The sequence below is a fragment of the Melospiza melodia genome, chromosome 11, assembly GCF_035770615.1.
Source record: "Melospiza melodia melodia isolate bMelMel2 chromosome 11, bMelMel2.pri, whole genome shotgun sequence".
NCBI classification, from domain to species: domain Eukaryota; kingdom Metazoa; phylum Chordata; class Aves; order Passeriformes; family Passerellidae; genus Melospiza; species Melospiza melodia.
In genome coordinates, this window is record NC_086204.1 from 13,627,244 (window position 1) to 13,642,065 (window position 14,822).

The window sequence follows — 14,822 nt, forward strand, 5'->3', positions numbered from 1 at the left end:
AGCAAGCCCAGGGCTGGGCCAGCTCCTCGGCAGAGGGTGGCCGGGGGAGCCGCGGCCGCTGCGGGCTGCGCCTTGGCGGGCAGCGCTCCTTAGGCTGCTCCGGGGCCGGGGGGAGGCTCTCGCCCCGTGCGGGCAGCCCCGGTGCCCCGGCGCTCGGTCGGCAGCCCCAGCCCGCTCCGTCCGCGGCCCCTCGCCCCTCTCCGGCGTGGGGCGCGGATGGGGATGCGAGACGCCGGCCTCGCCCGCCAGGGCTCCCTCCCACCGGGACACGGGGTGCCCGCAGGGCCCCGGCTCCGTCCGCGCCCCCGGCAGAGCCCGGGCTGCAGCCCCGCCGGCGGGCACGGCCCCGGGCCCGCAGCAGCCGGGCCGTGCGGGGCTGGGGTGCCCGCGGGCGGGGAGTGCCGAGCACCCCGTGCTAGCGGGGCCGGGGAGGGACACCCGCACGGCCAGAGCGCCCCACGCCCGGGGAAGCCCCTCTTCCCCGGCTGCCGAGGGGTTCGGCCATGCAGCGGGGCCGCTCCTGGGGAGCAGTTGAGGCCGCTTGCTTTCAATGGGAGCAATGCCCCTCTTGCTCTTTTATCCTCACCCTGCAGCCTGGGGAGGGCAGGATTAGGAATCTACCTTCACACCAGCTCCAGCCCAGCAGAGTTTATCAGCTTCTGAGGCCCCAGATTGAGACACACGTTCAGGGCCAAAGCTGAGGGGGTTTTTTTCCCTCTGCAGCTCAGGTGGTGGCTTATTTGTGCCCTTTTCTAGAGATTAGGACTCCTGAAATGCTACTTGCAGCTGGACAGGTGGGAGACACAACTAAGGGATGTTGATTCCCATAACTGGCCAAGACGTGCCCCATTGCTTTAACACAGAAAAATTGCATCTGTCCTTCTCTCCAGTCTCAGCAGCAGGGTACAGGATTTGGTTAAAACCCTGATCAGTCTTTCAGATGTTGTGCTTAGGAAAATCTAGGCATAGCATTCATAGTTCTGGTCTTTTTCCCCTGCTCCTCTGCCCACAGTCCTGGCAGAGAAAAGGAGCAGGGTGTGATCGTGCCTGTGTTTTGTCATTCAAGGCCTCTCCACATGCCCGTATCATCCCAGGTCTTGTTGCCATGAAGTCATAATTGTGAGACCAGATTTCAGCCTTAAGTGAATTAGATCAGAAGCCATTTTAAAGCAAGACCAGGAGTCCTGTGATAAGACAGCCTTTTTGAATGCATCCTTCCCCAACCTCAGCTATGATGGGGCTAGGAATGATTTTTAATGTGGCCAAGCCAGACGTGGGGTGATCATTGAGCGTGCAAGGTGGGCTGATGGAGAATGTCTTCCTCTCTGTCTCTTGCTTAGAGATTGAAAGGCTGTCGATGTTCTACTTAATAATTTCCAACAACTGCCAAAGCAATCTTAGTCTGTTGCCTTTAGTAGTGAGTGGAGCGCTCGTTGTAACACAGACGTGTGGATCTGTTATTCTTTAGACACATCTTTGATGCTAGCACTCTGATCCTTGTGTTTCTCTAATATCACTTGAAAGCAGATTTTTTTCCTTGTAGTTTAGTATGTTCAACAGCCTCAGAAATAATGTTAAATTATGCTTTAAAAAGACACGATCATCTGCTAAATCATAGTCAGTTCAGCGCTGTAACACAGCCACATTCACAAGTGCTGCAGGAACAGCGATAAAACACTATTTTAAAATCCAGGTTTGTATTACAAACCTTCCTCTGGTTTTACAGAGCTTTTAGTTTACGTTTTGCATTGAGTCATGACTTAGAATATTATTAAGAGTTCCCATTTCATCACATAAAGGGCGTGGATTTGTTTGCTCTTTGCTTGGTTGAGTACCTTGTGTAGTATGTATTGGACTGGTACCCATAAATACAAGCTTAGAAATGGTTCTTCATACTGGGTTTCTTCTAGTTGCTTTCTGTAAAGCATGGTGAGATGGTTTTGCTGAATAATGCCTTAATGACAGGGCTGATGCATTTTTAATGCATGTACTCTTTGTCATTGTCAAAATTAACATTTTGATGATTGTAGATTTCTCTTCTCCAAAATCTTTTGGGAATTGATATGCTATGTGGATTAAAAGAGTGAAAGTGTAGGATCTGACTGGAGAAATACTGGATATGCTCGCCAAAATGATTCTAGAATATTGTGTAAATGCTCAATGTGGACTCTTGGATGATGTTTCCCAATAGCATGACCTCAGAGGGACTCCCCCCTTTATTAGCAGTTCCAGGGGTCTGTCACATATACATATAGAAGGACAGAAGGGGTCATTTCTGAACAGCAGACATCTAAGTAGTGACTGTTCATACTATGGGTCTGATCCTGGCAATGCATGCAGCTTCCGTGGGACTGCTCAGGAAAGCAAGCTTGCTTACGTTGAATCCAAAATATTTAGGGCCAAATCCTGCTATCCAGTGCAATAGTGAAGTCCCAATTGATTTCACTGTGGGAAAGATTAGACCCCTACTGAAAGAGATTTCTTACAATGCTACACTTCCTATTTTGCTTTAGAAATTGCAAATCCTGTGTGCTAAAAAAATTAACTCTAAAACCTCTCTGCCTCTAGTAGTTTAATGATATTTCATTAATGGAAAAAATTACTCTAAAAGTTTGTAGTGGAACATAGTAAGAAATTACTTTATAAATAAGGGGGTTTAATTGTACCAGTATGAGCAATTCCTAAGACATTTTAGAATGAGGTTTGTGGCAGAACCAACTGTGCTTTAACAGCTATTTTGGTGAGGGCATATTTAATTAATTCAGAATGCTAAGTTTCTGTTTTAAAATGGATTTTGTAATCTGCATCCTGGTAGAAAATTAAATTAAAAAATTACCCCAAAAATAATTACTTGAACTTAGCCTTGTCTTTAAAGGCCATAATCCTATGAAGATTTATATCTCTGGGTAATTTTCTCCGCTGGAGTAGCCTTGGAGGCTGCTGCTATAGGTAAGTCTTTGTCACGCCAGGGCCCCCCGAGCGGCACAGGCGGTTGGTGGCAGAGCAGACGCTGGTGTGGCAGCAGCCCTGGTGCAGAGCAGGTGACACTGTGGCACTGGCTGTCCCCCACCCTGCTCTCCCTTCCCAGAGCAGGGAGCTGCCCGAGGGCCGTGTCCCCAGGCACAACGGGCGCGTCATGCCCCATGGCGGGAGTGGGAGTACAAAGAGTCGTTTTGGTCCCTGCTGTCCTGGGCAGGCAGGGTCACAGCCCTGCCTGGGTCTGCCCATAGTGAGAAGCATTTCTCTGCTTAGCAGTACCCTAAATTAAGTGCTAGGGACTGCCATTGGACTTCAGGTGCTCTTTCCAGAAATAATTAAAGCTACAGCCCTTATGTATGTATATATCCCTGAATAGTATAAATATACATACATACACACAGGCACCCCTCTCTGAATTCAGAGAGGCTAGAGCAAAGCAGAAAAGCCCCATTCTCCCAGACCTGACTAAAGCACAACACCCACTCACCCTCAGCAGGGGCCGTGCTGTTGCAGTGTGTATTTATGACCTGTGTTATGATTCCTCTTGCTGCTGCAAATTTGCCTAAAATAAATGCCCACAGTGTTGCATGTAGATGTGTAGAGTTATGCAGATGCTTTTACTTTCTGCTTTTAAGACTACATATGATTTTGAGGGGAGTGTAAGTTTTCTTACCATAACAAGTTATTGTCTTTCGTGTCAGTTTAGGTGGCTTCTAGTGTTCATAGGGTTTTCTTGAGGAAGCTGAAAACATCTATACATCCACACAGCTTCACACATACTTTGCAGCTGTGAGAATAAGCTAAGCAGCCTTTTTCTCTGCCTTTTTACATCACGCTAGCTGTAATGTGCACAACAAATTTTTATGCACTTTTTAAAAATAGATCACCTCTTTACATACGCAAAAGGCTTTTTCTTCTCTTCCTTTTAATAGATTACTATTTTTCTGAAAAGCATCGCCCCCAGGTATTACCCATAGCTGTTATGACACCTCACTATTTAGTGTTGTACTGGTAAATCATAACACTCATTATTAAGAGCCATAAATTTTTACCAGAATCATCATCTACGTCCTGAAAGCTTTAATGGTAGAAACATTTCCTGGGCTAACGCCCATGATGATTACATGCTTTTTATTGCTATCATTTAGTAACCAAATTGCTCAAAAATCAAAGGACTTGATTATCCCATACCTGCAATGCATAGTGCTATTTATAAATGTTGGCTCGATAATAACAATGACTCAAAAGAAATTTAAATGACAGGCCAAAAATAAGTGGTCTAAAAGTAAAAAAACAAGCCAAAATTCATAGAGGTGATAGAAAGAGTCTGACTGCAAAGGACAGAGAGGATCCTGAGGAAGGTAAAGAGAAGAGTTTAGGAGGTGATGGTAGAAGGTAGATGTGACCCAGCTTTTTCAGAGTCAGAGGAGAGGTGAGGCACCAGGGACTGTAGGTAAGGAGGCATCGCAGTGTGGCGCTGGAAGTATGTACCAGAAGTGTTGAAACCAGGGCTGGAACATCACACAAGTTTGGTAGTTTGCTTCCTGGAAAAACAGTATCTAGTTATAAGCGGCCAGCAAAAATTTAGGTGAAATGTTCCAGAAACTAGGGTGGGTTGATTGATGGGAAAAATAAGAGCCTTGAATATATACCTGAAAGGTGGTTTATATATATATTTATATACACAAACACACACACACACATATATATATGACTATACATATCTTGCCAAAATTACATTATAATGCCCATATAGATAAATGAAATGAGTATCCTGCTTTTGAAATCGTTCTCCTGCAGAAACCAGCAGGAAAGCAGTGTAGCCTGGTGTGTGCAAATTGACCTAGAAGCTATGTATGGAGAAAATGCAGCATGGCTATCAAGAAACATTTCCTTTCAGTGAACCCAATACCCCTCTAGCCAGTGAGGATGATATAAAGCAACAGAGCAATCTCCAGGCAGGAAAGACCTTGCCTGGGAGATGTAAAATTAACTTGGCCAAGACACAGCAAGCAGTGGAGGACTGGAGAGCTGTCTGGGGAGGCCTTCTTGCCTCTGACTGCCGCAGCACAGCTCCGTAGAGCTGAAATGGCCCCGATAATTTCTCAGCGCTTTATACCACTAGAAAGAAAGGGCTAGGCCCACAAGAGGTAACTTACACTTTCCAAACTACTCAAGAGTATTTCAGATTAAGTAGACCTTTTATCTCTTTTGGGATCAGTTGTCACCACCGTGTTGTTCTGTATCAGCTCATCTGAGTTGCATGCAATGTACACCCCTTTCACATTATTGCATGAGGCATGAAAAGTTGGGAAAACATAGCTGACTTTAATATTAATGGCTGATTCATAACCTTGTTTGTAATATTAGCGGTTCCTTTACTAAATCAGGACAATACCACAAAGTTTATTAATGATCACAGGTCAAGCCAATCTTTTAAATCATTGGAAATCAAAGATGAAGTGATCAACATGGGGCTGGTCTTCTCTAATTGGAGAAAGAGGAACATTCTGAACCAGAACAGTACAGCATGCAATTGTGCAGCCTGTTACCAAAAAAAGAACCATCTCACTGCATCTTACCGAGACATTTACATAGATAATGTAGATTTCATATGACTACTTTTAAATTATCTGATAGTAAGAGCAGTGCAAATATTCACATTCTCCTAAAAGATAAAATAAAAATCAAATAAAAAGGCATTGCTAATTACTGCATTATTAAGGATTTTTTTTTCTTCAATTTAGGTGGAAAATAGTAAGAGCAGGGGGAGGCTTGATCCTTCTCACCATCTGAAAACTCTTCCTTTAACAATCATTCTTCAGGAGATAACTTACCTAGTTACTCCAAGAAAATGCATCTCCTGTTACCTCTTCATCAATTTGCCATGATACATTCTTCTGTTTTACAGTTTATTGCTTGCTGTTTTACTGGAGCAACACTTACTACAGTCTTGATGCTCTAGTTGTTAAAAATGACCACTATGGTAAAAACTGTTTCTTGTTCCCCTACCTTTCTCCGCTGCCTTGCTGTCTCCCTTCCTGTTCACAATATAGGCAAAAGATTTGAGAGGATGGAAGGGATTTTCTGTCTCAAAATGTTTTATTTTAGAAATCTCAGGATCATTTAATTTCCTAATTTTTTTATGAAGGTCTTGAACTATAGAGGAGAGCAGTGGAAACTTTCTCAGACCTCAGCTTAAGAGGTGGTGATTTTTCCATTTTTAAGAAAGAGACCTTTTTCCCCAGGTGTTTGCCAGTGTCTGAGTTATGCAGAACATAGTAACAAAATTACCTTCAAGGTTTCAGTACAATCCTTTCTGGTTTTACTTCTCATTGTCCTTAGTTGTGTTATGACATCTTGTGGCTGTCCTATCATGTGTGACATATGTGATAACATAAATCCATTTGCCTTCAGTTGTTCAAAGAACCCGTTGATGAAAGCTGCATCTGCGAGTCCCTGCTCTAGGAAGCAAGAGCCAAACCCACTCCCTTTTGCTCTTCTTGTTTAGATGCTTGTCATTTCTGTCTATTTAAATTCTTACCAGCAAAGGAGGCAGGACCAGTCTAGACCTTTGGTTAGAGATGAACATAGACATGTTTAGTTTTCTTTTTCTGGAGCTGCAGTGAGGCAGTGCTGCTCACTCTGTTCCAGCCTCCCTGGTAGAGAGGGAGGAAAAACTCCAACGGGGGAAAGAATGCTGAATGGGTGGGATGAGAAATCCAAGGAAAACAAAACAAATAAATAAATCTACACACACAATACCTAGCTAGGCTTTTCAGGTTTTAGTTTTTATCAAATGCAACTCTCTTTTAAGTATTCCACATTTCTTGAATGCAAAACTTAAACATGTGCCCTGTAGAGAGGCTCAGAACATTAGCTCTGCTTTCTCTAATAAAATCTCTCTTCTGAGATTAACTCTGGAGCTAGCAGTGAGGTCAGTGTTTCATTTCATATAAGTCAGCTCATGCTGACAAGGGTCTGGCCTTCTTAGTGATGGGCCGTTTGCTGCTCAGAAGTGTGAGGAATGGCTTTCTGAAATATCGATAGCTCGCCTTCACTAGAGTTCATGATCAAATTTGGCTGGCAAGTATCAATGTGCTACAGCCAGACTGCAGGGCTGAGATGCTCAGGCTTGGGCCAGCTGCTAAGGTCTGCTTCCTAAATCAGAGGCTAGCTCTTCCATTAGTGTAAATCAGTGGTTTATAACGATGTCAAATGAGATTTGTGTCAGAGTGGCCCGGACTACAGCCCGGTCTTGGGATTTGAAAAGGAATAGAAAAATTAGGCTGTGACCATTAGAATTCTTTTTTCATTTGGTTTTGTTGTGCCTATTTGTGAATGTGCCTATACACACGTGCACACACATGCATTTTGTTCCCATGGACTTGTGGCCATGTGGCTGCCATTTGACACGGACCTAAGAGCACAGAATCTTCCTCCTGGTGTGGTTTGATTGACATGTGCAGAGATCTCACATAAAGGCTCTGGGATCCCGCTTTTCATCCATAAAAGGAAAGCAGGCAAGCTTCATCCCTGGCTAAACCCTTTGCACAATATACATCAATAATGAGGCAGCATCTATTTATACATTGCTCACTGGAAATGACTGAATTCAGACAGAAGTTGGTGAGGCAGCCTGAGCTCCACCAGCCTCCATGGAGTCTATTGTTAGTACCCAGGATGACTCCTCAGGCAAATGGAGAAGAGAGGCACGATTTGGAGCCTACCATGCCACGGGAGGAATACCAGCTTCCACACTTGGCAGGTGGTGTCTCCACTCAGAGAATGCCTTCTCTGGCTCTGCCAGAACCCGGCAGTCATGGAGGAGGAACGCAGGAGAGATGGTCACAAGAGCTGCTGCTCCCCAGGAAATGGAATGCTGACTTAGGTTTACCCGCAGGGTGAGAGCTCCCTGCCTTTTTTCATGAGAAAAGGACATGTCCAAGAGGGAATGGGAGGAAGGCAGTTCGACCTTCATACACACTGATGCCGTCTTGCCATATTGTTGCAGAAGGTTTTCAACAATATTTCTTTACCTAGAAAAAGAAGGATGCAGTAAAAACGCCCCATTCAGTGTTACGGCATTGGTTAGGTACGTCTGTGTGCTGATTGTCCACCAACACATGTCTGTGATGATGAAAACTGCCTTGTCTGTGACATATTTATATAAATAAGGTACTCAGAACTCCTTAGCAGAGCACAATCCAGGCAGTGCTTTTGCTCCATATCCTTCTTCACTCCTGCTTTCCTCTGTGGCTCTTGTGTACTTTGCCCATATGCTCCGAAGCTATCTTGTTTTCAGTTTTATGTACGTTTTATGTAAATTAGAAGAATCAAGCTCCTCTGCTTGCTAAATTATAAATTGAGTGGAAATTGGCCGACTCTCTTTAGACTATGTAAGTTATACAAGATGTAAGTAATCAAGCTCAGCAGGCTGGGCTGGGGAGGGAAAACACGTCAATAGCATGGGCCACGTGAGCTGTGTCTGTGTGTCTCCGTGCACTGCTGTTTGCCTTTGCAGCCTCAAATATCTCTTTGCTCTAAAGTGCCAGTCCAGCTCCTTTCAGACCATTCTCCAAGATGCAGGTTTATTGCCTCCTTTGGTAGTTTGCTTGGTATATTCAGTACGCCTTGTATAAATGAACTGCTCTTAAATGCCTGTTTCCACTCTCTTGCTTTAGGATCAGAGTAGATTCAGACTGCCTCCTCTGGGAGCACTGATTCATTTTCCTTCCCTTCTTCCCCTGTAAGTTAAAATGCCTGTTGATTTTAATGTCTGTCTCCTTGGCTTACTCCCTGCTTTGGCTCTATTTCCCCTACCCCACACTGCTTTTCATATGCCTGAATTTTGCCCTGGGTTATCTTTTCCTTAGTAGCCCATTGCAACCTCACAGAGTAGGACTGTGGTGCAAGAGCAGGAGCCTGGCACTGGCTGGCAGCCTGTCAAACATTGCCAGGAGAGCAGGGAATTTGGTTGATGTCTTGGGTCTTGGTGAGATGGTGGAGAATCTGCTGCAGGGTAGAAAAGACAGTCTCACTGTAACCTGTTAGGGCACCAGTTAGACCAAGTTTTTAGAAAAAGGGACGTTAAATCAGACACCTAGGCCTATCTTTACATGAGCCAGGTAGGACCAGTGTTATTATGAGCAGATATAAGTACCCCTAAGAGATGAGACTGACTGCAGTCTCAGCACAGACAGGCATTGGCTGCAGCAGCATCCACATGCTGCCAGATTGACCAGAGCAGCCTTGTGCTGTGGCCAGCAGCCCATCCACCCCAGCAGCACCAAGCTGCATCTGGGCAGAGCTTGGGGTAGCTCTGCTCTCCGTCTTTTAGCTCCATGCCAGGCAGAGAAAAGCATCTTCAGTGTAGTGCAGTTCTTATCAACTGACCGACATTTTAAAGCCGGCATCATAGAGATTGAATCCCATTGCCATGGAAAATCCAGGTTAGAAATTTATTGCTGGGGGTGGGGAATTGAGGGCATTGGGTGGGTTCTGCAGCCATGGTCCCAGGCACAGACCTCCAGCAGGCAGCCTGTTCCCAATTACTGCACAGCCCTCTGTGCTCTGCTGACTCTGGCAGGGTTGAAGTGTGTGCTCAACAAAAAGGGATCCTGGATGAGCAGTCAGATGGCTTTCAGGAATCTCAGGCTAGGACTCACAGGGCTCAAAGGAGACCCTCTCTGCTCAGGCTGTGTCCTGCAGTTATTTGAGTTTGGGTTCTCTTTCACTGAGTTCATAAAATACATACTTTTTCTTTTAATTCATTAAATACTTTGATTCAGTGATATACCTTCAGAATGTGGTTTGTTCTGTGCAGTCAAATGTTTACTGAGGATGATAAAATATATTCAACCTGCCTTTTTAGAGCTGCTTCTTTTACTTCAAAGGGTAGGCATAACCTTTTGTTTCCTGGTGTGATTTTTACTGAACCTCTGCCTACTTTATTTATCAGGCCACATATAAATTTATTACCACTTGTATTTCCAAATAAAAGACTCATAGGTTGGTAAGTAGTCTATAAGTCGAGCTGCTATTCCTTGAAACTCATAAAAGGATGATTTTGATCCATGGAATCGCTAATTAAAGCTGCTTTTCAATACCCAAAAATTAAGTTAACAGTAATTAATGTAGCCAGCCTGGAACCTTAGGAAACTACTGCCAGCAAGTGTCTTTTGGTGCACTCAAGAGGATGCAGTTTGATTGTTGGCACCAACAGACAGGTTGGGAATTGTAAACATGGTAATTAGCAGTAAGTTTCTGGATCTCAACTTGCCAGACTGGCAGTCTGATTCTTGGAGTAGTTGTCACATGGGAGGAGGGAAAAACAAAGTAAGGGAATTAGAGCAACCTTGCATTGCTCCACCAACATATGCCACTGGACCAATGTTTTTCTTGGCAAAGATCTCTGACAAGGCGCTTAAAAGCAGCATTGCAGCCCTACTGCAAACTGTGAACCTCACTGCAGGCATCAACCAAGCAACTGCCTCTGGCTCTTCTCTTTAAACTACGAGTGTTGCTCCATGGTAAGGAATTTCAGAGTCTGAGATCCTTCCACTCCACCTCTGTGGTGGAGCACAGTGTTGATAAGGTTATCAACAATAATGGGATTAAAAGAGTTAAAATCCAGCTTTTGCGGTAATCCTGGAGTATTCTATTGTTGAGCTATCAAAGATTAAGGTTACTATAACCTTATTAATCCTTGGTGTAGTGTAAATAAAAAGGAAATGTCAACCTTAATTCCACCATGAAATCAAATCTCCACTTCTCTAAATGATGATTTCAACGCAGCTTACTGCAGCCAATGTGGTTTATGAAAATGCGTAACCCATGTGAATTTAAGAAATCCAATCTGAGAGACAGAGAGAAAGGGGTGATAAAACATGGCACTTGTTTTGTTTTAAATGAAAAAAAAAATAGTATTCATTCAGCTTGGATGTCTGCAGAAACTATACCTAGAGCCAAAAAAGTATGCAAAGAATTAGGAAGGGACTGTGAATGCTCATGGTGTACATCCCTGTGAGGCAGAGAATGCAGCTGCCAGCCCACAGCAGATCAGCCGTCCCTGTGCCAGAGGGCAGCCACAGTGCTGCTGGTGCTGTCCCATTCCTGTCCCCTGCTTGCAGGACACTGGGTGGCCTTGTCAGTGCCTCAGTAGCAGGGACAGAGTGCCCTGACACAAGCACTGAGCATTGATCCACTTGTGCTTTCAGTGCCAGAGAGAGCGTGATGAAAACCAAAAAATGGCAGAAATGAAATGGTTGCTGAACCTTCTGCAAACAGGAAGCCTTCACAGGTGCTGGTGTGAAGGGCACATGTTTTCCTGGCTAAGGTGATTTCTAGAGGGGTGGGAGTTACCTTTTTTGACAGTGGATAGTTTTCTCCTCATTTGTGCTGGGCACAGCCCCTGCTCACCCTGCCCACAGAGGCTGAACCTATAAGTAGGTCTGAAACTGCCTCTGGGACCAGCTACCTGAAGAGAGGGAAAGACAGACAGACTGAGCTTTGCTTAGAAGTCAATGGGATCTGGTCCAGGTAGATCTGTGTTTCTTTGTGCAGAGCGGGTGGGGAATTACAGTAAGCAGAAGTGGGCTGAGTAGCCTTTCTTATGCTTTTTTGACTTGGAGGAGAAATAAAGCAGTGGAAAAATGGGGTGATTCAGAATGATTCTGCATATTAAGTATCTCAATCACTCACTCAGAGTCTAGGAGAGTGGTAGTTAAATATCAAGGAGCTGCCTATAGTGGGAACTGAGCTTTCTGGAGGGCAAAAGGCATTGTGAGAGAATAAGAGATGGTTTTAGAGGGGCTGTTCCCAGGGAAAGGGGCTTTCCCATCTGCCCCATTGTTTCTGCATGTTCTGGAAATTACTGGGTTTGTGGACTGATAGTGCTGGAGAGTGGGCATGTTCTGCATGTTCGTATTGTTTGCTCCAGTTCTCATAAACTCTGATAAAGTTGCATAATGAAATTCAGGCTCATAAAAGAACTCATTTAAGATGGGTTTTTTTCCTTCTTCACTCACTGAATCATGCTCTTCTCTGGTGTGAATTGTCCCAGCTCCAGAGCGTGCACCGGTTCAGATGTGCCCGCTGGGCCCTGGGCTGTCTCCATCCCTTCTGCAGCTGCAGTTGCTGCCACAAACACAAATTGGCTCGCTCTGGCTCCTCTTGTCTTTCCGCAGCGTAGGAACAGATAATGGGCCCATGGGGTTGCTCAGAAATATTGCTGGTTTCCAGTGCTAGCATAATGGTCCCTTCTAGGTAGTATCCCTTTCCTGGACAATTTCCCAGTAAAATAGTAAATGGCAACTGCAGAGCAGTAAAGGCAATGGCATATTTGTTTGACTGACATTTCAGAGCCTGCAGAGCAAATGCAATTAGGATCCACAGTGTGCTGCAGTTTCCTTCCTTCATTTCCCTGCCTTGGAAGGAACTACTGTTAGGATCAGCTGAAGTTTGGTCCCTGCTACCTTAGAGTGGTGGAGATGCTCCAGGGATGGAAGGCAGCGTGTGCCCAAGCCTGTGTGAGCACCCTTTGGATTGGGACCAGTCAGGACCTCAGAGGGCTCAGGTGGGACAGGAGCTGCTGCCACTCCCCTGCTGGCACTGCAGCCCCAGGCAATAGTGACTTTGTTAGTGGGTGTGCACCTCCCCTGGACTCAGCAGAGCTGACACCAGGGTGGCTCTCTGGCACTAACCCTGCACTTCTCACTGGGGAGAAATCTCTGTCCATGCCCATGGGTCTGTGCTGGGCAAAGCACCACAGGGTTTGGGCTACCCTGGCCTTCACCAGGGGCAGCCAATGGTTTATTTGGAATATTGCAGGATCGACAGTTGATGTGCTTTGAGCACTTTGATACAGACTTGGCAGCAGAAAGAAATGTGAAAAAACTGATGATAATTATTCAGATTTGCCTGAAGGAGGTAACTGGAAACAAATTGCTACTAAGAGCCATGGCCATGGTTAATTGTGGTGAAGCACTGTGGCCACTCACCTGAAGGAAAAGACTACTAGAGGACAAATGGGGATTAAAATTGTTTTTGCCCTGGTGGAGAAAGAGGGTCTCGGTGATATAATTTGGTTTGGAGGGTTATTCTGTAGCTCCTAGATTCTGACATGAAAATCCAAGCCTGCAGAGCAATGCTTTAATGGCTGGAAATAATGCAGCCAGCGGTGGCAGGAGCAGCTGTGGCTTGCCTTGGTGGCAGGGGGATGGCCAGGCTGTGTGGCATCCCTTGTGCCACAGGCAGGGCTGAGCTGACCCCCACAGGAGAGGCTCAGGCAGCTGTCACGTCCCCTCTCAGCAGGATGGAGTCTGCAGTGTGCACAGAGCCACCACCCTACAGCCTGCTCCAACTGTGAGTTTTACCTTTCATGTGGAACATTGCTGCCATGCACTGTTTTATTTGCTAGCAAATTTAAACATTGCAATGTCTGCGGTTCCTGGTGCTTCTTGGATGTCTGGAGTCAGGCAGATGCTGATGCCTGTGTGAACTGATAAAATGTTTAGCACTGTGGCTCCTCTGGGCACAAGGTCAGGGAAAGCCAGGACGTGGGGTGGCATGCGTGGATCTGCTGCCTGGGGGTGACACGAGTGGGGTCTGCCCTTGCTGGGCAGTGGCTCCCCAGGACAAAACCTCTTTGTCTCTGAGAGAAGCTCTTTCCAAAATGTTGTTGCAAGGATTCAGGAGATGAAAACAATGATGAAAAGGATGATCCAATTTTTACTAAATTTCACTTTTTCTAGATATTTTGATTCAGAGTTCCTGCAGGGTGAAAAAATAATAAAATTCTGCAGCTTCCTCTATCTGGTGACATATTCCATACCTGCCTCTTTCAGGACAGATCCTCGCTCCAGGTTCTTGCATATTTGCTTTGTGTTCAGGGAACTAAGTATAGGAGCACACTACAGCCTGTGCTGCTCTGTTTGCTCCCTGTGCCAAGGTAAAAGTGGGGAAAAGACAGGACAGCATGGAAAATGGGAACCAAAGTTTCTTAAAGCAGTCTAAATGCAGGGCAACCCTGCTGAGTTTGTGATATTATGTGAGCATTGGCTGAAACAGGTCTGAGAGTTGGGCCACCCCAATTAGAGCCTCAATTGCAGCATTTCAAAAAGGACATTAAAACATACACATATAGCACAAGTATTAGAATATGAAAACCCCCATCTAATCTGAGATATGGGATCTGAGATATCAGATCTGAGATCTGATCACCTGGCTCTCTTTGGAAGAGAGAGATCTATGATCCTTTGATAGTTTAACGTACCCTTATATAGAAAACCAAAACGTGCTGATCTGACTTATTATTATTATTATTATTATTATTATTATCATTATCATTATTATTATTATTATTATTATTATTATTATTATTATTATTATTATTGACAGCTTTTGGGAAGTTTGGTATTTTAGCCATTTTTCTGCCTTTACAACAAAATACCCCAGTGCTGTCAATGCAGAAAAGCCTGTCCCCAGACAGTGAGTCTGGTGTGACAGTGTTAGGGACATGCAGTCATGCTCCCCTCTGTGGGAGTCTTGCCTGTACGAGAGCTGCAGGCTGTCAGGCTTTCCCCGGTGGAATGGCAGCTCTGCTGCACAGGGCACGTGAGCAATTGCTCTTGTTTTTAACATGTGGGATCATGGCTTGCTCTTCCACTCGGTGTTGGGGTTGAAAAATACTGTTGAAAATACAGGAGGCTCACTGAGAAATCAGTGAGTAAACTATCTGGATGCTCCAAATTTAGATATCATGATTGATAAGGGATATAAAATCGATTACTCTTTTTTCAAGCCAAAAGATACTCTGTTGATATGATGCAATTTGAACATGT

At 45.0% G+C, this 14,822-nt stretch overlaps 1 long non-coding RNA gene across 2 annotated transcripts in view; it reads left to right on the forward strand.

Annotated features, from left to right (window-relative positions):
* The window catches only part of LOC134423049 (uncharacterized), a 46,286-nt gene that overhangs the window by 5,604 nt on the left and 25,860 nt on the right, over positions 1-14,822 (forward strand). The gene's annotated exons all lie outside the window — the stretch shown is intronic.